Genomic DNA, 9,558 nt, shown 5'->3' with positions numbered 1-9,558 from the left:
AATAACTTAACCAAAACGTGACTTCTTGTGCCAGTTACTTCTTCAGAAGTGCAATTAATTTTATATGTAATTCATCTCATAGAACTTATACAATGTGAATAACATGTGGACTATTGATGCTATTCAGCGAGCAAATGGGTTTTCTTGGCAGCCTAATGGTCTGTGCAAAATGTATTTGAGAAGCTTTAGCTATTTTTCTGAACCCATTAGCTGCTATGAAAATCTTTAGTTAACCTAATCTTCTTACTCCATCCATCACTAAGTGTCATCTGCTTCATCTCAGCAGGCCCTGCCTGTTACCTGCAGCCCTATCCCAGCCCCAGGCTGACATGCTCTGTTCCCTGGGCAAGGACAGGGACCGGGGCCTTCCACGTGTTCCTCCCCAGCTCTGAGGTCTTGGGAGGGATAAATCTCAACATTGATCTGACTTCAACAGTGCTGGTAACAGATGATGTGCAGTGCATGGGAAGGGCCATCAAATCAGTGTCTCCCAGAGCCCTGCATGCCAGCAGTACCCAAAGGGGGTGTAAATGAGAGGGTGTAAATGAGGATCACCTGACACTTGGGGCTGGTAATCCACATCTTGCAATTAGTGCTAAAGCATGGTGATTAGGCCATGGCACATGAATCAGCCTTTTGTTTAAGGTCTGTTAGGCAATAATGGTGTTTTAAATGTGATTGGCTTGGGACAGTTTTCTATGACACATAAATTATTGTCCCCCTGGCAAAATAATGGCCCCCGCCTGAGCTGCACACAGACCCTGCCCCACCTTGCCAGGGGCTCTGCAAGAATTACTCAATTTTGTGTGGCCTTTTAATTTCCCACAGTTGTCCCAGATGAGATACCAGGAAGGTTTTGGTATGCACAGTAACGTGGATCGCCCTGACTGCAGTAACCAAATGTCTTTGTGAAATAACTCGCAAGCACTGGCTCCATCTGGTCTTGTCACAGGCTTTTGTCCCAGCCAAAGATTTGTATTAGATCCAGCCAAGGACTGCAGCTCTTTCTCCACACCACAGGCTTTTATTGTACTGTTGAAAGTTCTGTGCAGCGTCTCATGCAAGAGTGAGTGAACATTGCATACATTTCAATGAGCGCCTCCAAGGAAGAAATTTAGTTAATCTGTGCTGGATGTATATCTCAATCTATTGCTTTTTAACTTATAAAAATGACCACCTCCTACTATATGAAATCCTGAGAGAGGCTTGCACTAACTTTTCTGCTGCTATAATCCTATATCTGCTCTCTCACATGTGGCCTCAGAACAGATAAATGATACAGCAGATGCCTTTCCCTGCCACCAGAAAAAAAAGGCTGGAGAACAGTTAGAGATTACTGGATGTTAAAAGCCAGGCAGCAGGGCTTTGTGAAAGAGCAGGGGTACTTCTGGCCTCTTCATGCCTTCTGCTTGGTGCTTCCAGGCTGCTTCAGGTGCCCATCACTGTGAGAACAAGCAGCCAGTATCACCAACAGCTGGAGAAGTGCACCTCAGCCATAAATGAGCTTAATGCATTATTGATGTGGGAAGACTAAAAGGAGCTACAAGGCAGGAAAAGAACAGGAGTGGCTGTAGGGAATAGAGGAAGCTACCTGAGTGCCATACAGGCCAACACCACCCTGATTAGAGGGGGCCCCACTGTGCCACTGGCTGCTGCCAGTCAGTCACTGCATGCATCACTTCTTGTAGTGACTGCAGCCGAGCAGTGGCTGTGCAAAGCACAAAATGCATTTCCTACAAGTGCACTGGTCTTACCTACGTCTGCTTCCCTGCTTATTTAGTGACGTTTGTCCCAACATGCTAATTGCTACTGCAGAAGCTTTCCCTGTCCTAAAAATACTTCTCAGTTTCATCTCTTGTGTGGATGCTGGAAGACAGTGTCTGCTGACTCAGTAAGCAAATGGCGATGTGCCTTCAAGAAAACATGATTCAAAACTACAGCAAATGTGTATGTATCTTTATAGGATTGACAAGGAAAAGGAGGAACACGTGAATGACAAGGAATGTGTGTATGGGGCGTTGGGCTCACGCAGCTCTGCACCACAACTTCCAGACACCTGATGCATTACACTGCCTTGTTAAAGGTGAGAGGACGGGGAAATGTAAGGAGCTGATCAGCTAACAGAACCTCCCACCTCTAGCTACAGCCCATCACACTCACAGCACAGTTTGTAAGAAAAGGACTGAGGACTTCAGCTCAAAGTCTTCACATTTTTTCAGGGTTTAGATGTCATCATCAGCATCACCTGCCTCTAGAGACCTGGCATCCCTGTGCAGAGTCACTCATTAGCATTGTTTGCTGGGAGTCACAGAACCCAACAGGTGAACCCTGAGAGGTTGAGAAAGCAGAACTCAAGGTAATGGAGGAACAAGCAGAAAGAACTCAGAAGTTGCTCAGTGTAGTGCATCTCTCATCTGAAACCTTCAAGAAACAGCGAATAATGAAATAATCCAGGATCGCTGATGCTTTTCACTTAAAAAAAAAAAAATAATAATAAATCCTCGCTCAGAATAATCAAGGGTGATGTACAACTTGTAGACACTAGAGGGCAAGGATGCGTGCGATGTACCGAGGCACGAGGCGGTGGGGGAGGCAGGCAGCATGGCGCACCAGGCTCTGCTCTGAGCCTGCACAGATCCGTGCGGCCCCAGCCGAGCCTGCTTCTCTTACAAGGTACGTACAGTGTACGTGTCTGTGTGAGTGTAAGCACACACGTATGTATGTGGATGGGCACAGACTTCAGATGCTGTACCTCTCTCCTGTTTCCTCACACAGCGCAGAGTTCAAATGCCAGTGCAGGAAAGGACAGAGTGCTGCATTCTAGCCCAAAACAATTCATGAAATAAAACAAGTAAACCTCCTAAGTCTGATAAAGAACCTTCATGGGCCCGAGAGACTGCAAAGAAAAGAAATGCAAAAAACATTTTTTTCCCTGTAACGTTAAGAAGATTCTTAAGCCAATCAGTCCAGCCTCATCATAGGACTGCACAAACCCACACCTTTGCCTGGCCCAAGCAGTGACCCACCAGGAGCATTACAAAGCAGTAAGTGCTGAGAGGAGAAGGAAAGCTGCTCTGCAACACACACTGAATTCCACCCAGCAGCTGAAATTCTGATTGCTACAGACACACACAGACACGTGTCCTCTTCATACAGGCTGGTCTGCCCTGAGGGCAACTCGGAAATAATGCCATCACACCTTTAAGGACAGAACCTGTGATACTGTCATAAAATCATGCCTATCCCCCTGCTACAGAACTATACACACGGCTCTGTCATTCACTGCACAGCTCCTGGAGCTGCTCTCCATCCCATGGGAGCACCAGCTCAATTAAACTTGTTCTGTGCTCCCATGCTTCAGCTGCTGCCCACACAGCATCCTTCTGATCCGCCCTGCTAACATCCGCCTCGTGTGCCAGCTGTGTCAATGGATATTTCCAGCCAGGGCAATTTGGTAACAGAAGCACATTTTTGCACCTGATGGAGGATGACAATATAACCACTGTTGTAACGAATACCTGCTTACGTATCAGCTGTACAATGGATGCAGATCAGCAATACTGGATGCAGAATGCTTTGAAAAGATACACAGATATGGAACTGTTCCTAGGGACAATGCAGAAGTTTCAGAATCCATTCTGTACATAGAAAGGAAGAAAACAAAGATTGAGGGAAAGGCAGAACTAGGCTCAAAGAACCCCAACATGGGAAGGAAAAGTTTGATACACAAATATCACTGAACTCCCTGATTAATGGTTAAGGTTTTTTGATGTGGTGCTTTCCTGACCAGGTTTTTGAGGAAGTTTCCTTCATCTGCCTGTTTTTTTTTTCCTTCTGTTTACTCCACAGTGCTTAAATATTGAAGCTATTACGTTTTGTTTGCTTCACTTTCCTTAAGTGTTTATGCTATTATGCTCTCCTGGCATAAATATTTGTTTTATTAATATCTATTTAACTGAAGGATAAGAAGCGAAGTCAAAAATTAGAAATTAAACTGCAAATTTAGAGGAAGAACAGCAATTAGCTCTGCCAAGGTGTTAACCTTTTGAAAACGACGTGATTTGCCTCTATGCTGCATCTGACAGGCTGTGCACCAACGGATGGGAGCTGCTTTGAAGACATTTTCCCCATCTGCATTTCATTTTCCTCTTCCCTCCTGCTGTGCCTGGGCACGTGCTGCCAGGCCGCATGGCACAGTACAGCAGCACTCAGTGCTATTCTGCTCCATCCCATGCTACTCCACTCTATCCCATCCCATCCCATCCCATCCCATTCTATCCCAGACCTTCCCCCTTTATGCTCATGACGCTCACCAGACCAATGGTCCTGGATGGCTGCAGGTTTCATGCTCTAAGTCCACCAAAATACTTCCCTCGCCCACAGGCAAACAAAAATAACATACAGGTAACTTACTCTGTATTTTCTGTATCAGTCTATTGAATAATGGACTTACTGGTTTACATCAAAGCAGTTCTTAGTAACAATTCCAATCCTGAGACTGTTTTCTGTCAAACAAAATGAGCACAGAGCCAACTAAAGGTACTCACCCTGTTCTGGGCATGCTGTCCTCTGCATATTTAAGCAAGGAAGAAGTAACATTTCTATTCCTGATGCCTGTCATACAATTTAAGATCTATAATTACTGGGTGTTACACACATTATATGCAATTTGGTAGGCTTGGTTATCAACGCAGTCTGCAGCACAGAAGTGTGTGTGCAATGTCAAAGTGGAATAAAAATACACCGCATGCTTTTGCCATAGAGCTCAAGATGAATTAGAATGGAAATTATATACATCTGAAATGCCTCATGTATTTTTCTCAGCAGAAATGGTTAAAATAATTGCTATATTGATGAACAGTAACACATTCTCCCTTAAGCTGACACCCGATGTTTTTAGGCCGTCACGTATTTGACAGAACTCAAACCAGCAGTGTGCCAGAACCAAGTGCTGCTCAGCCTTAGCAGTGCCACGAAGACGCTGGAGTAAAGCTTCCAGTGACACCACCCCTCCTGCACCACCTCCAAGAGCGGAGCACGAGAGATGCCAGCCTGTGCAAAGCCTGCTCTTGTTCCCTTGCTGCAGAAGCACCTTTCCCATCACAGATGCTAGCATGATTTCAACAGATCTAACACATCAAGAGCCCACCATGCGTGCGCTGCTTTATCACTGAGTGGGGCTGCTGGAGCCCAGAGGATCCCCATGCCGTGCCACCCATCACTGCAGCACTGGGCCACAGCCAAGAGCCATGGGAAGAACCAAACTCTTTGGCCATTTCCAATCCATAATTAATACACAACCTACTGGTTTTAGACAAGAGTGCTTAAAAACTCCTCATGGCCTCAAGATTGAAGTACAAGTTACCAGGTGGGCTGCTGGTGTGTGTGGTTTTTTTTCCCCTTTTGCCACAATGATGGATTTCTCTTTTTAAAGAAATGCGTTGCATGATAGAGACAAATATTGACAGAGGAGATAAAAAGGGTTGTTATGATAATAGGTGTAACGGGACGTTGTTTATAAAACTATAGCTGGGAACAGAAATCCTTCCCTGCTGTGGAATATTGATCTCCTCAAGAAAGAAAGGAAATTAGCTTTCTTCTGTCTACCACAGCTACAGCGATGCCTCACACCAACAGAGCACCTCACACCTCATTGGCACTGATGTGACACCCATGGATGAGCTGCTTTCTGATTTAAAATCTACACAGGGCAGATGAGTGCCACAGATGAGGAACCCCATCCCTCCCTGCTTACCCCCAGAGCACCCACCCCCACCCACTGCCTGCCGTGAGCCCCCCGCTCCCCACCACCAAAGCACAGTTACTCCAGTTGCCATGGAAACACCTTGACCAACGGCCTGAGAAGATTTACACACAAAATAAAATAAAGTTCCATTCGAGCAAAAACCTGCAGCCCCTGCCCTGGTTTGGTCAAGCTGATTTTCTGCTCGCTCACCCGCTCAGCAGAAGGCAACCTTCCCAATTTTCCTCCCGAGTGCCATTAGTACAAGTTATTTCTGCTATTACACCCATTTTCATTATGAATAATGTGCTGAGCAGCATTGAGCTACAGAAAGAAAAAGTTATGAATGCCCCCAGGTTGGAGCTACACATTAATGCATTTGTTTTGGGCTCTCTATTTCTATGCAAAAAAGGTCTGACGTCGGCATTCTACTCACATTCCATGATGGAGAAAACCCAGATGCCGCAGAATTAACGACACTGAAGCAAAATAAGTTGTGGAGCTGGAGGTGAGATATGTGGGCCCTGCTCTTCCAAGGAGCACTCAGAACTGCTTCCCCCACCCCTGCCCTCAGGAGCACCACTGGGAAACACTGCGTGCAACTCTGCACCGCCAGCTGGGCCACCTCTTGTGGTGCACAGGATGCTCTTATCCTGTGCAACTGCAAGACTGATGGTGTAATTTCACCCCTAAGTTCTCCACATCCAACGAAGCCAATATGTGTTATTACACGAGGCTGAGCTTTTACACAGCTGCATTTTTTTAATTTCTAAGAAAGCACAGAAATTCTGTTTCCAATTCAGCAAAAGCTGTTATAATTTTCTTTTTGTGCAGTTGGCCTTTCAACAGATTGTTTTAAACTAAAACCTAGAGCAGGAATCATAATAGCCATGATCTATTATTAATCATGGGCAAAGACAAGTGCTTTCGATCACATTATGCCTACAGAGTAACCCACTGCTATCTTCAACTGCTGTGGCTGCTCTTTGGGCATTTCACTCTTTAATACCCAGGAGCCAAAACCATGGCAACATTGATAATTAATGAAGAGAGATTAGTAAACCAACAACTGCTTGACCAGAAAAATAAGGCAAATAAGTGGTAAAACTGACGGTGAAGCTCCAGTTCTGTACATGGTGTTGGCTTTGTGTCCGTGCATATACCTGTTGGACTATGAGCACCAAGCAGTTCTGCCAGCATACATGAAAGCTCCTATAAGTCTGTAACACGGAAAAAGCAGCAATGGTAGTGAAGCTGAAAAGTCCCAAGCTGCAACAAATGAGAATGGTCAAATGCAGCAGCTGTGGACACAGAAAAAAAAAGAGAGAAACAGCCCACCTTTGGAAGTCCTCAGGTACACAGAGATCTCCTGCAAGACACCCTCGCCTCCACTGCCAGCCCTTAAATGAGGTCTGGGAAGGGGTGGATCCTGGCTCCATCCCTTCCATCACTCAGATATTGCATGCACCTGAGCTCCCCTGGGCTGGCCCTGCCTTCCACCAGTTGCTCCATCACTGCTTCAGGTTGTGACTCAGCATTTCTGCTATGGTTCCCATTGATTTTTTTCATTGCATTCAGTGTAGTAAAAACCTAGAGGCCATTAAACATCTACAAAACAACTGTATTTCCTCTGGTTTTGGTACAGGGTGAAACAGGTAGCGCACAGTCACTGATAAGCCCACCATCCTTCATGCATCGAGTGCAGTTTCACAGTACAAGATGTTAGGGCAGATCGGTTTGGTCACTCCAAGATTTAGAAGGAGTAGCAAAGGTTTAGGCTGATTCACATAAAGCAAGTCAATAAATACATGGATACGAAGACAAGCAGTACTACAGCACGGCAAAGTTAAGGCAGCGAGTGAAGTGCGCTCCATCTGGAGTGAAGCACAACGCAGAGACATGTCCTACTCTCCATCCCAGGGCTGTTCTTCGTCAATAGAGTAAATTGCATCAAGATAAAACTCAGAAGAAAAACAAATATGTCCATAGTGTGAAATTCAACTTGGTTTTACCTACGGAGTCTCATCTCTCGCCTCTATCAAAACAATACGAATTTTGTTACAGGCACTGCACCTCTGAAATTGTGTTTTCATTTAATAATTCCTGCTGCTCTGTGGCAGCAATAGGGAAAGGTTGGTTTTGTATGTATTTCAGTTGCTTTTCTCTCTCATATTTGGAAACTTAAGTTTCCAGTAAACAGTACAAAACCACAGTCAAATAACAGGGATAGCAGCAAGGAGCTGGATCAATACCTGCTTCTGAGATTAGTGCTGCAATAATCTTGCATTTGTTGAAAACTTCAACTGAAAAAACGGAGCAGCAATGAAAACAGGAGAGCAAGAGGAAATTCTGCTGCAGGCAATCGGCTCAAATGAATGGAAACCTCAGAGTGGGAGGCATTAACGTCTTCAGTTTGCTCCAAACATTCAAAATCATGCATCGAGAGAACAGGACTAAAGACTGGGAATGCACATCGGACCCCCACAGCAGGGACTCGGCAATGTGCTCACCTGAAATGAAGTTTTATGGCTTAAAACTACGGATCCAGGCAAAGCCAGCACTTGGACCTGCAGCACTGCGCTGCCCTACACTCTGCTCAGCTCTGTGGAGTCACTCTGTTGTGTTACTGTTCCACCCTGTAAGCAGCAGAGTATCCAGCCATCCCGAATCTTGCTACGTTGCTGTTACATTACTAGGTTACATCAACGCTGTGTCAATAAATACATTCTAGCTTCTCTTTTAGGAGTGCGGTACAGTGTAGCTTGTTTTCATCCAACAGTAAGGAGAGCTGCACCTTGTGATTCAGGCTTGCCAGTTTTCTGTAAATGAATTCTCACCCAAAAAATAAAAGCCAAAAGGAGGGAAGGAGGAAGGGAAGGAAAGGGAAGGAGGAAGGGAAGGGAGGAACCATTCGTTAGGGACATGGAGGCACCATCGCAGGCACTCTCTTTACACATTCTCCAGGTGTAAATATCACAGTTCTCCAAACTGTCAGATTTATCCATGTTTTGCCTCTGCTGCCATCAGTGCATCTGCCATCTCCGATGCACACAGCCTTTAGCTGTCCATTTTTTTTTTGCTCTCATCTGGCTGCAGCCTTTAAGCATCCACTCAACTTTGGGCCAGAAGTCCCCATTGCATACGGATGTGATTCAGGCAGAGATAACAGACCAAGAAAGTCAGTGCAAAACACGATGGATGCGGCCCACAAGCAGAGAGCCGAGGCGCTTCCTGCATGGTGGCTGGGCCACGCGTCCCCAAGGCCACGCGTCCCCAAGGCCACGCGTCCCCAAGGCCAGCGCTGGGTGACGCCGCTCAGTGCCGCGATGGAGGCTGCGGTGGCACGTAGCTGACTGGGGGAAGAAAATAAGCAGTGGCTTCTTCTGCTGGGAATACAAAGCAGATGGTAATTGCGCCTGTTGCTGCCGCGGTGGAGCAGAAATCCCTTTCACTGAACCGGGGCTGTCAGCTACAAAAGATAAGTAGCTGTACGGATTCTTGAAAGGATGGAGTTAATACCCTTTGGATTTAAATTGGTCTCTTTTTCATGAATACGTGTCCTATTTACTGCTCAACCTGCAGTATTAATACAGTGAATTATTTTAATTTCTGCAGAGTTGTTTACTTGTCCATTAAGCCAGACATTATGGCTATTACTGGATTGTTGCTGCATCAGAAATTCACTTCTACCGGGCTGCATTAAGCCTTCTGTGCTGCCAAGCACACGCTCTCATTCCTGGAGTTTCTTCTATAACACTTAGAAAAGAGGACTAAGTGCATCCTGCAGGTGCATTTATTTACAAATAAACAATAAA

This window comes from Centrocercus urophasianus, unplaced genomic scaffold (genome assembly GCF_019232065.1).
Source record: "Centrocercus urophasianus isolate 14NV4802_14NV808 unplaced genomic scaffold, USGS_Curo_1.0 seq_22, whole genome shotgun sequence".
In the NCBI taxonomy this organism is placed as follows: domain Eukaryota; kingdom Metazoa; phylum Chordata; class Aves; order Galliformes; family Phasianidae; genus Centrocercus; species Centrocercus urophasianus.
Note: the sequence above shows the minus strand (reverse complement) of the source record.